Source organism: Solea senegalensis, linkage group LG2 (genome assembly GCF_019176455.1).
Source record: "Solea senegalensis isolate Sse05_10M linkage group LG2, IFAPA_SoseM_1, whole genome shotgun sequence".
NCBI lineage: Eukaryota > Metazoa > Chordata > Actinopteri > Pleuronectiformes > Soleidae > Solea > Solea senegalensis.
In genome coordinates this window covers 4,315,933-4,339,397 of record NC_058022.1, presented here as the reverse complement: position 1 = coordinate 4,339,397, position 23,465 = coordinate 4,315,933, and the positions used below count along the sequence as shown (strand labels likewise).

The following is a 23,465-nucleotide window of genomic DNA, read 5'->3' as shown; positions in this document are numbered from 1 at the left end:
AGTGTCTGCATTTACACACACGCACACACACCACTTTGATATGATTACATTGGTGCAGCACCAGCAACATATGTGCAGCTGTGTGGTGTGCAACTTAACTCCTATGACTATTCCTTCTAAAAACATACAGCTTTGAAAGTTTTTATTATATATTTTTGGTTATTATCTACAATGTGAGTCAAAATATTGGTGGCTACACTCATTTGGGTGCATATTTTTGCCACAGCCAGTACACAATAATGCTGCAAAGTAAGCAAAGCTGCCATTACAGTGGAAGTCTATTCCCTAGGGGTGGGGAAAACCTCGTGCAATATGATAATGGATACATCAGGGCACATATCAATTTTTTAATTAACAAATGAAGGCGCTCTAAAGGAAACAGTCCCAGTCACTAGGAAACTTGGGCGGAACTTACCTTACTTTTCATAAATGTTTTGCTTTCTTCAATTAGACAGATATCTTGATTGTAATTGCAATATACTGATTATCACAGAATCGCTGTATTGCGATATTATTGGTATCGCATGCATCGTACCGTGAGGTTACCCTGTGAATCCCACCCATAGCATTCCCACAATAAGTCATAGTAGGGAAAAGATCTAATTTACCTCTACTCAGAGGACAGATTAGGCGGAATCGTCGACATAGAGATGGAGCTGACGACCGATGACAAACTATGACTGTGTCCACAAAATGATGCATGACATGACATAAGAGATTAAGTTGGGCGGTTTACCTTGACTAATTGTTCTATGGTTCTTATTACATTTAAGATTTTAAAAAAGCTGTAAGAGCTTCCTCCTCTGGTCAGTGAAAACCGTGACGTTTGTGGTGTATTAGGGGCGCGGCAAAGGCGTACGTATTTGAACAACTTACAGGTCTTCATAAAGTGACAGTCGTACTCAAGATTCACCATCACAAACACGACCTTTAACCAGGGACCAGGCTGTCAATCACAGTGGTGTCCACTCTATGTATCATACATTATTTCCTCTATTTTAGGAACATGATCTACAAAAATGACATCATGTCCTATTGAGAAAGCACAGAAACTAGAAACAGAGCATTAACACCTCAGGATAAGATTTACTGAGGTGTAAATGAAGTGAGAAGTAGGTTCACTTTCCTCTAAAACAGAGTTCTTTTTTTCAATATATTCTTCCTTTCTTGTTGGTTTCATATACAGTCTGTGGTTGCACGACAAAGGATATGAAATCAGACACAAGTTTGTAAATTTAAGCACATAAAAAGGTATTACACCACTTTCCTCTATGTATACCAAGACACTGCAAGCTGGTACATCAAATCACATGACTTCTGTCTCAAGTATCTAGACCTTAGTTTGCACTGACCACAGATTTATAAAGCTGGCAGTCCGGAGTGGGCGAGTTGGCTCAATAGTGAAGCCTCTTGCCACAGAAACATTTTGTTTTCCACAGGATTCTTTGGAGATGGAAGACAGGAGTAAAGAATTTAGAAGCCCACAAGAGGCTTCAAGTGATTAATCGCCGGCGATATGTGTTGAATGTGGAATGTTATGAGGGCAAATATGCCTGAACGTGGACTCACTACAAGAACATTTATTTTGGAAAACACTACATAACACTCTGACCATCACTTTTAAAAAGACACAACTGCTTTGATATTTACGGCCCGAAACACAATAATTGAGACGCAGTGTGTCAACAGAAAAATATAGCGTGGCGTACTGAGGGATAACAACCAATCTGACACAATATGTCTGAACCAGATGTCAGCTATAACATTTCCAGACCAGTTTAAATAAGATTACAGCCAAGAACAGAAACAGGAAGCCACAGAGAGGCTGGAAGAACAACTCGCAGTCAAGCAGCAGTAGCTGTAATAGGAGTGACAGCAGACATAACAACAGGATTATGTCTATCAAATACAATTTGGCAGATATTATGGAAATATTACCAAATACCCTATGTGGTGAGAAGAATGTAGACATGTGAGCATTACAGTGTGTCCATACTTTGTGTATCTGTTGGACATCTTCTATGAAAACCACGGGCATTAATCAGTAGCTACAACAAAACTGTACTCATCAGGGAAGGAGATGGTTTCTGAATCTGGCTGCAGGATTTGATCCCATTCAGCCTCAAAAAGCTTTGTGAGGGAAGCAAACAGCCCAGTTCCAAAGAGCTAGAGCCGTGTTTTCAATGAGTGGAACGGTTTGGTTTGGTACTGTACCAATTGTTGGCATTTCGTTTAGGAATAGTACCCAAATATCCAGCCTGAACGTTCCATTTGTGGAAATCTTCCCTTGGGGTACCAGAGTAAAATGGTACGGTACTGTCCAGGTGGTGCTAGACCCTGCTCAACCCATGACAGTCAGCTAATCGGACCAAAATAAACCAGGGGTTTACTGATCCAAACTGTACCAAACTGAACTATGCCATGATGGAAACTCGGTGCACTTGTAAGAGCTCAGTTATGTCAAAACAGAACATGTCCGTCACTAAATTGGTGGAACTAAATCTAAACTGCCCCTTAAGTGTCCTCGGCAGAAAAAACAACACATGCAATGACTCAATAACCCTGTAATGTTGGAATTCCCACTTAAATTTATACTCCGCCAAACCCATTCACTCCATAACGTCCAAATCCAAGACACCCAAGACTTGTTTGTGACACACACATTTCTGTACAAACTGTACAGCAGATTATAAAGACATCATATTTGTCACCATGACAATAAATAGTGAATTCACCATGTGGCTGCACAACATAGAGGTTCAACACAAAAGTTTGTTTTGGCTATGTATCTGGGCTGGATTTTATTTGATTCTGGTGGGTGCAGGTCCTGGCTTTCAAAGGATATATTGGTCTGGGTCAAATCATTGGTTTGAGTATTTCTAGATCTTTTCAGGTTCAAGCTAATATTTTTCAACCTGGAAAGACCTTTCTTTCCAACCATTCCACTTCTCATTTTAAGTGTTGCAGGAGGTGAGAGCCAATCCTGGCAGACATTTTGCAAAAGGCAGGATTGTTTTAAGAAGTTGGTTGTGTGCGTCGATGTTGCCTCATGTCTTTCCCCGTTGAACTTGATACTGATTCTGCAAAGATGCAAAGCCCTGACCTCGGCAGATCACTAGTTTATCACATGACTGACAGGCATATGGAGAAAAACAAGCATTCATGTGCACACTAACACCTATGGGGGAGTCTCTGATTGTGGGAGGAAGCAAATTCCAACGCGGAGAGGCCCAAGTCAGGCAGCAGGTTCAAACCCAGGAGCTTCTTGCTGTGAGGCAACAGTGCTAACCACTACACCGTAATTACAACAATGAAGCATGTGAGTAGCAGTAAACTGTATGAAGCCTGTTGGCACTGCTTAGGAGAAGGAGCCTCCATTTCTTTTTAAACTAAAACTTGGAGGAGGAGGTGTTAAAACCTGCCTTTTTGTAAAAGCCCTCATACATCCAGAGGAGAATTTCCCACCTGTGACAGAGTGGGATGAAACGATAACAGTGGAGTAATGCTGTTTACCTTTGGTCTGCTAACAGCAGCTCAGTCCAGCTCCAGCACAGCACAGAGTTCAACCACCCTGCAGAAACACACACACACACATGCAGAAAAATGATTATTACACATCACTATATTTCCTTTGGACAGCTTGAGAAGCAGACACATGGTCTTCCTTCCTGTTAATATGACGAAAATTAAACCACACTGGGATTCTGACAGTTGGCTTCGGGGGCTGTGAAAATATTTAGTGATTGTTGACAGTTTTCTCATTTTGAGCGACGAGAAAATCAGTTTTCTCTCTCTGTGTGAGCGTCCAGTGCAGAAATTAATTTAAGATACGGGGAGGACACAGTTAGTCTAGCATAGCAATACCCACACCTTGCAGCTGTCTACACACAAGCCGTACTGTCAGCAGGTGGCACTAGTGTGTGTTTCCACCATGCTGTGCAGGCTGGATGTGTGTGACCTAAAAATAACTGACAGGGCACTACATTTAAATACACTGCTGCGGTACCATTCGCTCTCGTCTCTCGACCCACCGGTCTCCTCTTGTCGTGCCAATTTGTGTCCTTTCAGTTTTATTACCTTCTATTTTCCTTGTTGCTTTTTTCTGCACGTTGGGCCGAGTCAGCTGAAATCAGCGAGGGGTGTGTCAGAAACAGGAAAAAAAAAAAAGGGTCGCAATATCTGCCCAAAACATACATGTCGGCATGAAACATAAGGAAAAGTAAGGAATCGTGTCCATCCTGCTTCCACAACGCAACACAGAAATGTCAACCCTTGACATTAACAGAAGAACATTACACTGCTACAGCATAGCCAACATCTTGTGATGTGGCTATAATGGGTATGTAGGAAGACACATTCCCTAGCCCCTCACCCTAACTCCTTACCCTATCACAACAAAATATCTAGGGCAGCCTGTGGCCAAGTGGAAAGCAAACATGGCTTATAACCGGATGATTGCCGGTTCAAGTCCCCACCAGGTCGCAAGGGCTGGGGTACCCCTGAGCAAGGTACCCAACCCCCATTGCTCCTCGGGTGCTACTAGGATGGGTCAAATGCAGAGAAATAAATTTGGGATTAATGAAGTATCTATTCTAACCCTAAAACCAGGTCTACAACCCTCAAAAAGCCCATGTGAGGACCAACCAAAAATTTCCTCACTCCCTATGGTTTGAAAAGATTTTGGTCCTCACAAATTCAAGAATGTATACACACACCAATCCCACTAGCCTGTATAAGATCATTAACAGTTCTCATATGATCAGTGGCTGAAACAAGAACACTGTTGTTGTCTCGCTCTCTCTCACAGTCTGGTTTCCATGACTTCCAAAGACATTACATTGACTTACTCTCAGACTAATACTGGGACACATTTGTGATTTGGTTGTGACCAAAACACTTCCAACAGTACTACCCCTGCCCCGCCTCAACGGATGACCACGATTCTGGTTAAAAAACCTAAAATGTTGGTGAGTAATAGTAGACACACCTTACCCCCGCCTCCCCAATGACCTATGACCTCACGCAGTGTCATGAACGATGACCGGTCTGGGTCATACTTGTGGTGTTGCCAGTTCCCTGAACAAGACACATCGAGAATCCGTGCCACTGTGATTGATCATCTGACACGGTTTACCATTGTGAAAGACAAAAATATCATGTAGTCGGATCCTAACATTACTCTAACCTTAACCATAACTACTACAGGCCAAACCCTAACCCAAACATTAACCTAACCACAATTCAAATGTGGTCTCCATGTGGATGACAGGTCCTAAAAAGGTCAGTGTTAATGACAGAAAAGTTCCTGAAGAGGTAAAAGATACAACAAACACACGCGCCTGTGGCTACTATAACACTTTCACTTCCTCAAATGAACCCACGCATGAAAATGAAATAGATTAACACCGCAGGTCAGCAAAAACCTCACACATTTGACCTTTTAAATCAAAGAACCAGATCTTTTTTTATGCTCAAACTTGGCCAGGTCATGGTCCATCCATCCATCCACCCCTACTCTTGTTAAGTGGATAAATAAAGAAATGAATAGTTTAAAACTTTTACTTGGACTGAAGAATGAACTTATCAGATTTAGATCAAAAGTCAACATCACTGTGACCTCATAACGGCATGATATGAAGGAAAACATGCGATAACAATATGCCTTGTGTGTATCTAGGCTGGGTTCACTGTTAGCATGGACCAAGGCAGTGAGAACGCTGCGGAGACACTGGAAAAACTATACTAAAATGGATTGTTTCTATTCCAACATGGTTTTATTAAAACAGCTAACTCTTTTTTGCTAAACTTGGCGATATGCATAATACAGTAGCCTTTGTTTATATTGTGCTTATTAATGTTGGGACGATGACACATTTTCTACCATTTGTGCCTACAGAGAATCCTTGTACTTGAGACTCAATGAATGAACTGCTTAGATGTGGATGATCAAAGGACACAGTGGCCTCATAAAAATATGTTCTGGCTTCTTCGGCATCGAATTCCCAAAACTGTTGGTCATCAGACGCATTACAACCGCAGGGATGTAGTTAAACTCTGCTGTTAGTATGTGGCATTGATCAGTAAACAGGGTTTCAGATCTCAGCCATTGAAGTGCTCCATCTGTGAGTCACAGAACATGGATGTGACATTAACTTCCTCGAGCCAAGTTCAAGACCAGGACCAGGAGTCCCCGCATGCAACCAGCTGACGTTTGCAAAAAACATCCACATTGACTCATGTGGTTGTGAAACACGACTTTATAGTTCCATATTATTCTAGTAATTACAAACTGATGTGTCATTTAAAATAGTTCCTCATCCTGCTGTGTTGCAACGGATTTCTTCACAGGAAAGTATTTTGGAGAATAAGCTAAAAACATTGTTTCAAAATAGCTTTAAAGTGTAAATAATTCTGACGGTCAAGAACTGTTTCTCATTATTTTATAGCCTTTACTAAATCATGTATTGTTTCAGGTTATTTGTACAGGTGATCCAGTGATCCAAATGCCACAAATGTCGGGGGCTTAAGTCCCCGTCCAATGCTAACTTTGATGAAAGGAGCGTTTATTCAGTGACAGATGTTAGAATACAGTTATCTAACTCGGATTGTAACAAACTAAACCCCAGCAACTTGAAAGAAGGGAAAAAAAGACACAATACAAATCCATGTTTTGGAGAAACCCTAAATGCCCTAAAAGAGCTTTAAAGCATTAGTGACAAATTCATGCATCTGTTCTTTTTATTTCTGGGATAACCAACTACTACCCTTGGCAAATTTTAAGATTTTGTGATTACAGTATTATGTATCCAAGACTGGCTTGCATTCCCATCTTGGACAGTAACTCATTTAGCTTGAGGTCATCTTCTCCTGCTGATTATTAATGGGCTTATGATAAATTTCTTGGGAGAGAGAGCCAGAGCTTTAGCATTACAAAGCCCCACCGTTGCAAAACAAGCCGCATTAAATGTTATTATGAAACAATGCAGTCCGCCAAGACAGAGGCTTTAAAATTTCGTACTAGAAACAATAGCTTTATCTCCTGATTATTTCTTGGAAATCTGACTTAATCTGGCTGAGCAATTAATAGCGTGTATAATGTCACGATTATGGTTTCCACAATAAACTGTCAGAACAACTGGCAAAGTGGGAAACATTTAATTGAAACAGTTGAGGCATTGTTACAGCGCTTGTAATTTGTTTCTCCAAAAAAAGCATTAAGGAAAAACAAGCCTGATGGCAACACAAACACGCAGAGACCATTAGGTTCCGCCCAACGCTGCCGGGCAACATCTTGTGATGTGGCTATAATGGGTATGTAGGAAGTGGATTATGTTTCACATAATGCATTAGAGCGACATAATAGCTGCAAATATTGACTCATCGACTTGGTAAAAAAAGCAATCTCAATTGTTTGATAGACTGGGTTAGGTGATCAATCAATTCATCAAACAAACCTAACCAGTTCCTGTTCTTGTTCTCCTCTCTTTCCCTCTGTTCAGCACCTCTGACCTTTCAAACCCAACTGGTTGAGGCAGATGGTCGCAAACCAAAACCGAAATGAACAAAGTAAATTAACATGATTCTGCGGATTATCCAACTCCCGAGCTGTTTGGGAAACAGCAACATCCTTTGTTGCCCTGTTGTTCCGAAATATCTCAAATGCTCATTAAACATTAATGAGTGAGAGTGCAAGTTTAAACTGGCCACTGCATAATCTGGTGCTCACACTGTTCACACACACACACACACACACACACACCATCACATAACTGGGAAGTATGAGGTCATTTAAGCCTGGAGGATATAGATCTGTGAGTGGGGGGAGGGGCATTTCCACATTTTGTTCAAAGTACTTGGTTTTAAGATTAAGTTTAGCAGTAGGGTCTATGGGTCCTCGTGAGTATAGAAAGACAATTGGTATGTTTCCATGCACAACCACTGTACATGTCCCAGTATACAAGCACAAATGGGTAATCGATTTATTGACGGGAAGGTGGGTGTCCACCTCCTCTACACTAGAGGGCGATACACCCTCTTTCAGTTTTCATATTTAGGATGCGGCTAGTTGTTAGCATGTCGAGCACCATTTTCAGCCTTCCGACCATCCATGAACTTAACAATATAACATTTTTCAAGAAGATAGAGCATAAAAAGTTTGCCTTGTTATTGTCACTGTTGCCTTCCTCTTGTGTGTGTAACGGCTTATTTCCGGGATTAAGCCGAGGATGGGAACTAGCTGTTTGAAGGTATACACACTTCTAACAGCATGATCTGGGTGTTGTAGTGGCAACGTAACCAAATGAGGACCTTCCTTGCCACTGTTGCAGGACGTGAAGTTTCTGACTCGTTAAATCCAAGGAAACGCCAAGACTGATGTAAAACTGGCATCCAAACGTTTATTCCGTCTGCTACGAAAAGAAACAAACTCTCGTCACCTTCTCCAGCCTGTTAACAAAAAAAAACCGTATCACACAAAATCTACTCAAAAACTGTTGCTCCTCATCCTGCTCCATCCACCGGGTGAGGCCCAGTGATGGAAAATGAAATTTTCCTCAAATACTTTACAAACAGCAGGGTTTGCAGACAATTAAATGAGCGTTAAACCATTTTAACAATAATAAACACACATCATCTACAGGAGCTAAATGCCAAAGAAAGGTCAAATAAATGATTATTGCTGCCAGTGACAAGGTTCAAACCAATAATCCGGTCAAGAGTTGTGGCCTTGCTGCTGAACTACAAGAGATGAACACTCACCCTGTTCTGCCTGGTAACCAGTTAACCCACATACACACCATCCGACACAGCACAGCCTCGACAAGGCCAGCCGTCAGGTCACATTACTGCACGCAGTCTCTTAGACCGCCCTCGGGTTAAATCTGCAGACTGCTTTTTTCTGCTTTTTATTCAGACGGAACACAAGCTACCAGCACTTGAGGGCAGGAAAAAAAAAATCCAATGGACCAGTGAAGTTCATTGTCATTGCAGTCCATAAAGATTAAAAAAGAAAAACAGAAAATTAATGAGACATTACATTTGCTAATCACCAAGTTAAATGAGAAAAAAAACCCATCTGCAGTGAATAAAAATTACAATATGAAAATAAGCTTACCAAATGTTAAAATGAGTAAAAAAAAAGCTAAAAGCAAAAAAAAAGAAAAGAAAAAAAGACACCATAATAAAAAATGTAGTAAATAAATCACGACATTCATGCGGCATGCAATTTAAATGTCTGAGGATGAAACATGGCACCAATTAGGGACATGAGATCAGTGTGGAGTGGGAAGGAAATGGGAACACTGCTCTAAATTATACATAAAACAAAAGTTATGACATACATCCAACGCGTTTTGTTTTGCAGCAGCAACAGCAGCAGTCAATAATAAGTCAATTGTTTCTGAAGTCTTTTCCACATCCCACACCTTATCAATGAAAATAGAACAGTTGGCTCGTGTACTGGCAGCCTATCTGCGCTATCTATGATAGTCACAAGTTAGTGAGCCAGTTACAGAAAAATAGCAGAGAAAGCACAGCCCATTTCCATTGTTTTGGGACAAATCTTTGAGGAGATGGTTGACCGGAAGGGGCTGTGATCTAAATGCTGTGTTTCCATCATGGTAGGGTTCGGTTTGGAATGGTAAAGTCCTGGGTCAGGCTTGCGTTTTGACTGAGACTTTCCTTGGTAGAGTGTGGGCTGCCAACAGACAAAATTGGAGGGCATCCAGCAGCTTTTGTTTCCCTGCTCGGCAATGAGAATAGACTGCGAGCTAGACTGTACTATTTTACTCTGGTACCCCAAAAGGAAGGGTGAAGGTTCTCAGTCATCCACGGCATAGTCTTCTTCAGTAGTTAGCTGTAGGCTACTGGTTTTGTTTGAGTTACAATTAAAATGAGTAACAAAGTTTTTTGTTACTCATTACAATTAAACTACAATTAAACTACAATTAAAATGAGTTACAAAGTTGAGTTGAAGTGACGTTTCGCCTCTCATCCAAACGTTCTGACTGGGTGGTGGCTAAAACCAAGGTCTTTGAGGCTATTTATTTTGCTACTATAGCTAATGGAAACGCAAAAAAAACAAGTACCGTACTGTACCAACCCGAACCGTTCCACTCGGTGAAAGGAGGCCTTATTTATTGCATTTATTTCAAAGCCTAGAATAGTAGCAGATGCAAATTTGCAGTTAAATTAAAGATTTGGATGATAACACTGCTGAAAATCTGTTTTTGAACGCAAGTCAGAAAAGTTTAGCAATTCAAAGTTCTCCCAGGGCTCACTGAACTCATATTAGGTGCTACCTTCCATTTTATTATTCAGTTTAGTTTCATTTCACGGGTACAAACGTGTTGAATCAAGACAATACTGATCAGATTAGTTAAGAACAGTCGCGACCCTAACGTGAAGACAGCTTGGATAGGAGCCTGGAATATCCCGGAGTGCTCAAGTGATGCAATATCAGGGGTCAGTGTGCCATGAAGATGGAGCAAAGTGGAACAATTAAAACAACTCACTTGGAAATAGTCTTGCGGGTTTGCTGCCGATTGTTAAAACAAAACAAAAAAACCTGTTATTAAATCAAACTAAAAATCTAGTTCAGGAATGATCCTCATGATGCTTAGCCCACTCCCAAGTGTTTAAGACCAAGGCTGGTGTTAAGAGGCTTCATCATAATCACTGCTCCGGTTTATGAGCATGAATGGGGGAAACACACACACACACACACACACACACACACACAGGTCTAGTGTTGCTGCAGTGAAGTCGCGCACTGCAGAGCTGTCAGGAAGAATCACAGCTCTCTGCTTTCTTGCTTACACACACACACACACACACACACACAGGGTGGACATCAGCTCATACCACTCAGCACAAGGACACTCAGCTACTGGGTTAAAATACTGCTAATGGGATGAAGACGAGGACAGAGAAGAGACAGAAAAACAAGGACAGTCAGACTGACAAGCACGAGAGTCTTCGTCTTGTCTCCACTGCACACATTAGCATGAAAAGGCGGAGAGTCCACGTTTGCATGTGACAGCTTACAAAAACTCTCCATCTTATCGTTCCCCGACCAACATAAACATTTAGTCTGCTGGTTGCTGAGGTCTTGTCCTTGATATCAGGACGACGGAGACCTGTTTGGGCCCCGTTCAGACATGGTACTAGCATACGTCTGCTGTGATCAAATGAACAGCTCCACATCACGTCCACTTAGGCCTCGTGTATACCAAGCAGCACAGTATGCGAAAAGTGCAACGCCATACCGGCGCGACACCGTGCAGCTCGTCGGATAAATTCCACGAAAAACGAGAACGCTGCGCGGTAATCAAAGGAAAACAATGAAGGACATTTACCCTTCCGTGTTGTTTCTATATGGCATGTGGCTGTTTATTAAAAGAAGACAAGCTTTCTTTGTTGTTGTTTTTCCTTACCATCACATGAAAGTGATGATTCTCAGTAGACCAGTCAGTTGGTCTAGCTCCACCCTGTTGGAGCTGCACCACTGTGCTTGGTACTGCCAAGAACTGGGACAGTGTGGATCAGTTATTCTCTTAACCATGTCAAGTTCCAAACGAGGTGAACCACTTGGTGGAAAAGGGGCTTCATATGCCATGTTTTCATCATGGTACAGTATGGGACGCTAAGGCCCTGGGAAAGGCTTGAACAGTACCTTCACTTGGTAGGCGTTGAAGAAACACCAGTCGCAAAGGAGTCACGTTTTTCTGTCCCCCAATCAGCGGACGGTACCGTAGCACTGTACTCTGGATGTTGTTTCATAAGTGACACATGATCCAAAGCCTTCTCTCTACGTCAAAAACACTCTGCCGATGTTGACACGTGTTTTATTGGTGAAGTCTTCCAATTCACTTTGAAACTCTTTTTATATTATTTGGGTTAATTTGGGGTCACACGGTGTGGTAGTGGTAGCGGTTGGAACAAGGGCCTTTCTGCATGGAGTTTGCATGTTCTCCCCGTGTGTGCTTGGGTTCCCTCTAGGTACTCCGGCTTCCTCCCACAGTCCAAAAACATGCAATGTGGGGAATAGGTAAATTGGACACTCTCAATTGACCGTAGGAGTGAGTGTGAGAGTGAATGGTTGTTTGTCTCTATCTGTGTGTGTGGCCCTCCGATGGACTGGCGAACTGTCCAGGGTGTACCCCGCCTATCGCCCGATGTAGCTGAGATTGGCACAGATGATGATTGACTGACTGACTGGGTTAATTTGGAGCTAAGAAAGTTGTTTGCCAGTGATGGAGTAGCAATCCAGCCCCAGAAAAGACCTGTATGTAGAGTAGGTGTAGTTGAACAGCCAATAGGAGTGATGCTACAGGATTTAAATGTGAGATTATTATTGCATTACTGATCAATGATGTCATCAGGTCTTGCCTATTTTCCCTATAAAGGCAGTTGATTGGAATACACACAGAGTCTAAAGCTGGACATCAAAGATAAACGTGCCAATCTTCGCTCCAGTCACGTGACTGTGGTTTAAGAGTAGCGTTTTCCTTCAACACATACAGTGGCACCGCAGCTAAATGCTTCAAACTAATAAAAAAAAAAAAGTAAAAACTTTCCACTTCTGCCTGTCCTCAGATGAAATGGCTCCTGCCAGAAACAACATCTGTGGTAGGAACCAACGACAACCTTTTCAACAAGAGACAGAAACACGGAAAAACATCAACGAAGTGCTCAAGTGTGTTCTGTGGGGTTGTTATTCATGCTCATATCTGTGTGTAACTGTGGCATGAGCGCTGTATTCATTGAGTCCACTTTTTTATCCCTTTATACACACTGCAGTGAGCTCGTTGAGAAGGGATAGACTGCTTCGACGCTGGAAAACCTGCTCAGACACATACAGTAAATCCATATACGCAGAAATAACGCATTTGCACAGAGTTATGGGACTAATCATATAATGACAGAGCAGTGAAAGAGCCTGACTCAGCTAAAAACCACCAGACCTGCTCCAGTTCTAACAAGCCCCTCAGCTAAGACTGTGACACATCAACTGTATCAGTCTGTGGGCTAACTTCTACTCTTCGCTCCTAACCTGTGCTGGTGTGGATTTGGAAAGGGTATTTCCCTAAACTGTCAAATAGTAGGTATTAACAGAAGAAATACAAAGAAAATAGGGCCCTACTTGGGGCTCCTACTTGGAGCTGTTGGATGAATAAAAATTAATTCCTACAAATGTGGTAGGATTGTTTATGACAGATCACAATGAGCTACTATCAGAGATTCAATTGCAATTCAGTTTGAGACCATGTCAATACCAAACGTTGCATTTGTGGTGGTGTGTTTTTGTAGACATCCACTGTATTCCTAACCCAGGAAAGGGTTATCATCACCCACATTTCCTAAAAACACTACAAGCTGTTTAAACTCTCTCACATTGATATGCATGTCTGTAATAATGTGAATAAGTAACACAACTTTTTTAGTAGTTATGGTTGGTTAGAAATATCTAGGATTGGGTTTCTTGGACAGACACATAAACACCTACAAATATCTGTTAGCTAAAGTTCATTCAGTTTAGAACCTGTAAAACATGTACCTGTGTGTACAGTTTGATATAAAAGAAAGAAAGAAAGAAAGAAAGAAAGAAAGAAAGGAAGGAAGGCCAGCTGTCTTTGCCTTGTGGCCACTTTTGACCATTTCCCATTGACCATTTTCACTCTGCTGCTTGTGGATTATTGATGCAAGCAGACAGCCACGTCTCATCCTTGCAAAATAATTAATTCTATCTTTTTAGGAACCATTAAGCAGAATCAAAATTCATTTTAACTTCATGGGTACATGGTTCCTGACACATGGCACTCGATTCTACTTTGGTTGCGATTCCAACCCTTGAAATATCTGGATATTGCATCCCATCATCAGCCCCTACATGTTGGTCCTTTTTACCACAGGTAGAGGAATCATACATGTAGAACTCTTAAGTACATCTGTTTTCCTTGAAGACACCTACACAGCAATTGCTGAGGTGGACAAACGTACTCGTTTTTTTTTTTCCATCCCCACATTTTTCCAAACCAGAGGATTAGAGCTGGCGACTTCCCAGGCACAACTAAACCACACTTGACTCCTCTACAGATGTTGTGTAACTCAATTTCCTAAAATACAAAATCAGAGTGGCTACCATACAGAGTGGTGCAAGTCTGAGCCATGACCTTTGTCGCAGCAGATACAGCTGTCGTGCAGCTCTGTCCGCAGAGAAGCTGCAGCACATCAACTTTTCATCCTCGCAGTTTTGGGTCACACTGAGACAAAAGTCAGCAGACAGACAGAAGACTTGCATACTTTCCATCTCTACTGGAGAGCTGTTTGGATCTGAGAGGTTGCTGTGGTTTGCTCTGGAACTGCCTCACGTGTGAGTGTGTGTGTGTGTTTTCACATGTGAATGAGCCAGGACAAAAAAAAAAGTAGTAGCTGCTCCAGACATACTCCCAAGCCATAACATTAACACCTAACTATACACAAGCACAGGTTTGCACAGTTGTTCTTCTAAGGACACTGCATTGACCTCCATTCATTTGGACAGCCTAAACAAAGTGGTATCACTAACCTTATCCATAACAGTTAATGTCTGAGCCCTAACCTTAACCTTACCACAATCCAAATCTTACCCATAAACTTAACCCATTCCTCAGAATTGAGGTTCAGCCTCATTGGGACCGTGGTTTGGTCTCCAGGACTACAGGTCATGACAAGGTCAGTATTTAGGGACAGAAAAGGTCCTAAAGAGGTAACAAATACAAGTACACACACACACACACAATTTTCTGTCTTTAAGCAACTGAAAATTGACTAGCTTATAGTATCAACACTTTCTGCAAGCTAATAGACACACACACACACATGCCCGCGCACAATGTCAACAATTGCTTCAAACTAGCCAACAAACTAACCGACAAACCCAAAACAGACTCTCACTTTCACCCGCTCACACACACTCTTTACAAAAACATCATCTCCCTTAAACACACACACACGATACACAATAAAGGCTGTGTGGCAGAGCTCGCAGGGTATAATTAGCACCTTTTCTGCGACTCCGTTCACTGCTTTGTAGTGTTACAGCTCAAAGGCTGAGAAAAAGCTAATTACAACATACTATTGTGTATTTGGATTCTGGATTCATAATATGCCTCTTGAAAGCAATTCGTTTTTCAGGCAGGTATCTTAAGATAGTTTAGATTTTAAGTCCTCAAGACATGGCTCTCAAGAGTGCTAGCAGCTGTATCCAATGGCGTTTGGAGTAGCCACTCGTGCTAAATGGGTGCTACGGCTATGACACACCATGATGACATGGCAAAACTCTCTGCAAATGACTTGATGATGGTGTGAGGACATATATGTTTGACCAGTATGTGATATTGGGGAGTTGCTGACAAGGGAGAGACTGGAGAAAGCAGATTCATCACTAAATTGATGGATTAGATGCATCTAAATGACACATCAATTGGGGCAAGGAAATCGAAAGAGTCATACAGTGCTGGATTGGATGCAAATTAGTATATATGCTCCCCCAAGTACAAGATGAGTCATCAGAAATCTCAAAGTGGATTCAAGGGTATAGCAACACCTCTAGAATCCAACAGGAGTATTGGAAAGAATGTCTCTTTTTCACATATACAAGGTTACAGTCAAATGTACAGTATCCCATTTCTTATCATAGTATTGCACACATAGCTTCATATATATACATATATGTAAATATATATAACTACATTTTATTATATGAAAATGTGTAAATAAAGACAGACTAACCTTGCCATGAAATCCAGACACTGGTCAGACAAATTCACAACCATTTATCTAAAACTGTTTGGCTTCCAGGCGATGATTGGCAAAAGGAGTGAGTCATACTGAAGCATTTTCATTACGCGTTTCACTTCTCTGATTTATCGTCGGTCCATTCAAATGGATCCAGAGGCAGTTTGACCTGTGGGCCACCTCATTTGGATAGCAAAATTGAATGACAATTGTGCCACAGTGCTATGACTCTGTTGTACCATTCTGAAAGGCTCTTCCAAGTACGTTCTTCTTCTACGTGCAAGTAATACAAGATTCACGGGGTGGATCCTTCACAGCCTAACCTATCCTAGAATTCACCAGGCACCAGAGGCAAATTTATTTAAAAGAAATAATAGCAGGAATAATAGCAGTCAGCAGCAACATTTGGGACTTTTTTTTGTCCAGTTCTAGCACGACTCGAGACTATTAGCCACAGTACCTGGTGCTTTATTTGGTACCTGCTCTGGCGAGGTTCCAAGCAAGTTGAGCCGGTACTAAGATGTGGTGTCCACAAACTACCGGCCACTGATTGGTCAGAGAGTGTTGTCACTGGAAGAGTCATGAGTGCAATGTCTGACAAAAGAATCAAACAAGTCAGCAAGAGAGTTGCAGCAAAAATACGCCTTCCAGATAAAACGACATTGAGGCAGTTTTGCACAGCCGTGCTATCACGACCCCGCCCATGTTAAATAATGGAAAATGGTGTGCCTGATACCAAACAGTCGGTTCAGGTAGAGCCGAGTAGTGCTCGAAGTGTATATTGGAAAAGCGTCATTAGCTCATGAGCTAATAAGGCAATTAGTTCAAACATTTTAGGGAGTAATTGCACCATCAACTCCTGTCTCATTACTGTATACAACCCATTTGTGGATCATTTTATTCTCCAGCAGGCACCAAAAAAAGGCTACATCTCTTCAACTCATTTCTAGAGTCTGGTTAATAGCAGCAGCAGCAACACTTTTTTTCCCCATTTTATTTAAGATTATTTTGGGAGTGTTTGGCTTTTATTAAACAATTGAAAGTTTAAGGAGAAGCAGGAAACAAAGGCAGTTGGCAATTACATGGCGAACAAAAAAACGTTCCAAGGGCAAGAAATTGAACCGCAGATGTTGTGGTTATGAGATGGCATGTGCCTCAACCCCAGTACCCCAGTATGCACGCACGTTAAAAAAGTATTTTGCTCCCAACTTCTAGCTGTGCCTCCACAAACCATACAGTGTATTTGTGATTAAAATTATTAAATTATAACATAAATTGAGATAAATATGCAACATAATAATTGGGATACTTCACTGATTTGCTGATAATTGACTGAATGTGCAAATGACACTTTTAATTCTACATTCTGTAGATTACATTGTACTTTTACCGACATAAAACTTAAAAACAAAAATGCCAGTTCCTGGTATAATGGACAATAAAGTTTGCCTGAATTTGAATTACAAAGTTAAATTTTTGACTATTTTTCCACCACTTCAATGTTCACAGGAAGCAGACACTTAAAAAATAAAGAAAAACAGAGTCGACCTTCTTTCAGCACAGTCAAAAATGACAGGCCTGATTCCCAGCTGCACAGCCTGCCCCTGGATCTCCACAAGGGTCGAGGGACATAGAGGCAGAGAGAGAGAGAGAAAGTGGCTTGGCTACAGTGCTACAACTCAGAGGAAAAACATGACAGAGAAAAATGAAAAGAAAAAAAAAACAAAAAGAAACAAATGAGATTAAAGTTTCCAAGAATGACGGACTGTGCAGTAACACTGTAACAACGGCCAGAAAACCCCCACATCTGTGTGGAATTACAGAGACAGAGACAAAGACAGACACTGCTGCTGGTCGAAAACTGTGTTTGAACCACGGTATTCTACAATGTCAACTTGAGATGAAGGCACTCAGTATAAAATATTGTCCAAAGCTGTCAGGAGCAATTTGGGATTCAGTGTCTTGCCCAAGTTTGGTTCTTCACACTGACCGGAGGAGCCGGGGATTGAACTGCCAACGTTCCGGTTAGAGGACGACCCACTATATCCCCCAGCCCACAGCTGTTAAACGAACATTAATTCTTGTTTTTCTTTAAATGAGTTTGTTTTAAGACGATGTCTTTGACCAGGTTTGTCAAAGTGACGACAGTGCCAACAAATGAAACATCAGTGGTCCACATCAACGGACGTCGAGGGGAATGTCCCCTAGACCAAGAGTAGCTTTCTTAATGGCATCCCTGACCTCTGAACTCTGACGTGTTTTAGGGGTTTACCCATTGAACAGAACACGGAAACTCACTCACCATTTTTCTTGGGTTGCGATATTCCTTAAAATTAAACCGAGACATTGAGATGATGTATAGTGAACCCACCATCAGGTCATTTTACTGTTCTCCCATGTTTATCTTTGGGTCTGTGGTTTACAGTTTACAACGCAGTTAACAAAGGGGGAGACAGAGGAAAGTGGAGTACTGTTAGCTCATCTGGATACTCCATTAATACTCTTCCTGTGTATATATATATGTGTGTGTGGGAGGGGGACACAGGCTGAGTCATTGCATTCAGCTGCCCAGTTCCCTGTTTCAACAACAAACAGCAGAAAAACCTTATATTGTTGTTGCAGAGCGCGAGCACACACACACACACACACTTACAAACTTACTATACACACACACAGGATTGTGCATCTATTCTTATTAGGCGCTAAACTGGCTTCCAACCAATTGGACAACCAATCCAAGACATTATCACAAAGCGTAAACACAACCTGTGAATGCTAAACCCTGACATTGACTCTAACCTTGATCAATAACTCAGAAATGAGGTTCTACATCAGTAGGACAAGCAAGAATAGTGTCCTTAAGAGGTAACAAATACAAACACACACACACTGCATTGACTTCCATTCAATTGAACAGCCAAACCAAGGTGTTAGCCATAATGCTAACCATAACTAGTTAATGCCTGACTCTTAATTAACCCCAACCACCATTTAAATCTAAGCCCTGAAACAGTTCCTCAGAAATGAGCTTCTGCCTCATTGGGATCAGGTTTTGTTCTCCACTGTCGGTGGTTATGCCAGGTAAGGTCCTAAAATGGTAACAACTACAATAACACTAAAACTATACAACCTTTAACACCTTTAAAAGTCCTTAAATTTCTTGTCTTTTGCACGTAGTCAATTTTTATTACTGTACAGCACAAGTAAAAACCGTCGCCTGTTGACCTGACTGGAGGTTCAGTCCATTCTATAATCATTTTTATCAAAGCCCTTTGATCTTCATTTTAAAAATCCATTCACTATTACAGCTGCCTTCTACACACATTAATCCAATACGTAATCCCAATCCGGCTGAAACTAGGTCGTTTTTTTATCACTATTCATGTAAATATGGTAACCTATCTTTCTAGAGCTGCCATTGTTTGCTTATAAATCAAATACACTGACAAATAACATCGTGGTTGATTCATCATATTTCTTATTTTCATGCAGAATTGCTGAATTTTGGCCGGTGTGAGTCGATTTTTATGATAATTCATTATAGGGATGAGCGAATCCGGTACTCAGAGTGAGTATCAGTCCCACAGTGGTCAAATGCAATTCTTTAATGATCTGTAAACCATAAATATCACTGTGCAGAGGCTGTAAAGAGAGATCTGCCGTCATGTGACTAGAACATGAGTTACGGCTGCACGCGTCTGCCGTGCTGCAGTAATCATGTTAGCTGTGTGGATTTACTATAACCTAGTAGAAGACGGTGAATTCATTATTTCTTCCTTTATAAAAGTAGAATATCTGTTATGCAGTTGGAGTAATATTCTTTTTGAAACGGTTGGTTATCATAATCATACAGATATTGGTATTTGTAGATACTCCACTTACGCCACTTGTGTAAATATACCATGCCAATCAAGATGAGCCGGTTAGCCCGGTTCAACCTCCCGCTTAAGATTAGCCATATTACCAAGGCTAAGTTAAGGCTCATTTGCTATGAAGCCCCAAGTTTTATACCACCAGCTCTACTGTACATCACTGCCAACCAGACAAACTGGTCAGCAGTTTCTAGCAGAGAACGACATGAGTCCACACACACACACATGCACACACTCTACACTCTTCCCCTTCTCCAGCTGTGATGCACTTTAATGTGCTGGTGTATCTGCAGGTTTAGCACTGACGCAGCAAGAACAGCCTGCAATAAAGACTCCTACACAGAAGTGCTGCATTACACTACAGACGAGTTTGAAACATTTAGCAGGGTTTTATTGGTGTGAGGTGAACGTACTACACATACGTACTGTATGTTAGCATAAGATTATGTTTCCTTTGAGATAAAAGTTGTTTTTATAAAGGGTTGGTCAAACTATTGATTTGGTGATATATTGTTGGAATTCCTCCAGCAATGAGATAATCAATATGTCAAGGCATATTTTAATTAACAAATTACGGCACTCTAAAGTAAACAGTTCCTGCCAGTTGCACTCGCCGGTGGGCATCACTACTTCACGACGCTGCTCAAATGAATGAGGGAAACTTGGGTTACAGCACAGAATCATTGTATTGATATTATTGGTATCATAGACCATGAATCGCGTATCGTGAGGTGTTCCCTAGTCTTTTATGTGTACTTTGGGAAAAGTCTTTGTTTTAAAGCGGCACACTTGGACAAACCGACGAGAGATAACTTTTTGTGTTTCATCCGGAAAGCTTATGGCGCAAACAAAGACTATTTCCCTTGAAAGAGAAGGTCAACAGTCCGCCTGTAGTTATTATATAGTGCTTTTCTAGTCACTCAAAGCTGCTTTACACTGTAGCTTTTCACAGATTCACCCATTTCACTCACACATCCATAAAGCGCAACTATGTTTCGATCACACATCTATCACACCCATTCGTGTGCACTGCCGGCACAGGAGCAACTTGGGGTTAAGTGTCTTGCCTAGGGACACATTGGCATCGAGACTAGCAAAGCCAGGAATCAAACCCTTGACCTTCCTGTCACAGTAGGAGAACAGTAGAGAACTCCATTTGTAACAATCTGCACTCTCAACATTAGATGTCACTAATTCTTACACAACGGACCTTGAATTACCAGATCAGATTGAAGTAGGAGACTGAATTTCAGATGCCACGTTTTTCTGAGGGACGGTTGCCAAACGTCAAAAATCTCAAATAGTCTCTATAAACTGCTCTAACACAATGAGATACTTGTAGTAGCACAATAAAAAGAATGTGAGTAAATAAGACGCTGTGGCCTGCAGTGTCCCTCTGTAGCAGATCCGCTCCAATTCCCCTCGCACCCTCTCTGTGCATCTCACCCCCGGGACAAAGAGGAATTTCCTGAGAGAAGGAGGGATGACTTTTCCAGACACTTGGTGAGAGACAGAGAGAAACACAGTATGACAAGACAGCAAGGGGAGAGGGGGGAGAACAACATCAGATGGTGACCTGCTTTGACCTCACGCAGCCAGCAGTGAGAATAAACGAACCGACTGCAGCTGATACAGATGTAACCAGTGCTTACACGACCACTGCAACACTGCCAGAGGAAGCACACAAGGCCAACACCGTCTCTAAGCGCTTGCAGGCCTGTCCGGGGCCTGGAAATACAGATGTGCGATTCCCACAACAGACATGTCTCCACTTAACAAAACCTAAACAAGACAGCGAAGTCTCCACGAGTCCCTGAGTATGGAGATAAGAGCACGAGCCAAACTCATTTTCCACATTTACTTTAATCTATAAGGTTTACTCAACACTGTGATATCTTAAGTGCAATAGGGACGCGAGTTAACCTCCAGGAAACATGAATGCACTGATTAATCTAATATCCAGCTGCTCAAATGGCCCTTTTGTACCTTAATGGTGCAGGAACTTCACTTTTCCAAGCTAGAAACCTTCCTATGGGTAACATTTTCTGCAGAGCAGACAAGTCGGACAAACACACCCAAGGCAATCAGCCTGACGAGACTAGTCTGCTGATGTCAGAGGAACAACAGTCGTCTTTCCGTTTCTACATGTGTCTCATGATGTTCCCTACGAACATGGTAAACAAAGCCTGGACTTCATTGTCGCTACATCTGTTGTTAAATCTCTTGATCTGCTCCATCCTTTTAATTGTCTTCCATGAACTACAAGAAAAAACATATTTGTGAGTTGATGGGAAAGTATCCGAAACATAGAGCTCGGGTCTGAAAAACATTCCCAACTAGATTACAAACAATTATTTCTACTTGGGGATGATTGGCCGCCGTACTCGTCTGTCACTAACCAACCTTTCTACGAGTTCTTGCAACACATGATTGGAGTCTTCACAAAAGCTAGGGGGTATTGCACTGCGGACATTTGGATGGTAGCCAGAAGTTAGTTAGTGGGATGGAGCAAAATGCTTGATAAAGTGCAGCCAGAACAACTTTCAGTGTTTTGAGGTCAATGCTTTGATAAGAGGGTTGACAGAAGGGGAAATGACTGCATTTAAAAAAAAAGTGTAGTCTGTTTTTGCTAGTGTTTCCAGATTTCCCAACAATAGCTTTCTCACAGTGAAGCACAGGATGGACGTGAACCAACAGTCGAACCTGTCGGGAAAACAGGACTCTGCAGGGCTTACATGTAAAACCCAAGTTGACTGGCGTGGTTGGATACGGTCAGAGCAGCCTTAAAGTGAATTACGGCAGTGGGGAATTTCATACTCCAGTAAACCTCCAACACCACCGAGGGAGATACGGAAATTCTGCCCCACTTGCTGCACGCGAGTGTGCTCTTGGGTTTGGACGTCTCAACTCTGTCGTTCTGATTTCACTTAAGCGCTGATGGGTCTGGTTACAGATTATAGGCCTGAAAATCAAGCTTCAGCATTTATGAGGCGGTCAGGTTTGAAACATTTCAGCGCACACTTCGGATAACCACCGTGATAACTTTGTGTTGCACTGTAGGTTAAATGAAGAACTCCAGTGGTGATGGTCATGATAATATCACAATATCACGATACACACAATATTGCAAGACAATAATATAACGATCGATCACAATGTCTGTGTCACTGAAGAATGACACAAATCCGCTGAAAAATAGACGCAGCGTGTGGGATTTGGAGGAATTACTGTATGTATTTTTCATCGCTGTCTGTCAACTTCTTAACTTCATAACACCCTCATTTCTGTGATCAACACCCCTGCAAGTAGTCATGCAGTAGTGACGCTGGTGTGTCAAATTGGTGCAGAAAATCAGCGTATAAATAATTGTAACTCACAAGTCAGGAAAATGATATATTGCCGTATTTTGTCTCTTACATACTGCACTGGAACGACTATTAGTTTTTGTTTTTTTTCAAACAATACCCAGAAGGCCATTCGGACTGATTGCATTGCTGCATCAAAAAAAACAGCATCATCCTTTATTTTAATGAGACTTTGACAGAATATCAGCTGTTGCCAAAAACACCGTCCAAAATAATCAGCCAACGGAATACAGAGGACAGTCAAAGAGTACCAAACCTCATCCTCTACTGCAGTGGTCCATTACGGAGGACCGTAAAGCCACCGTTTAAGTTGGCTCATTAAATCACTTTGTATACGATGCACTGTATTGTGTATGATCACAGTCCTTTCACAATTCCACATGTGACCCAATAAAAGCTACATATTCACTGTAGCAGTTGGGAACGTAAATTGTGAGACAAGCCTGGGACA

General features: G+C 41.7%; 1 protein-coding gene across 1 annotated transcript in view; it reads right to left on the bottom strand.

The window, feature by feature from the left end:
* Positions 1–23,465, bottom strand: part of LOC122786131 (ras-associated and pleckstrin homology domains-containing protein 1-like) — a 42,695-nt gene that overhangs the window by 17,377 nt on the left and 1,853 nt on the right. The window contains exon 2 of the mRNA XM_044052179.1: positions 3,514–3,571. The gene's annotated coding sequence lies outside the window, so the exon portion shown is untranslated. The remainder of the gene's footprint in view (positions 1–3,513; positions 3,572–23,465) is intronic.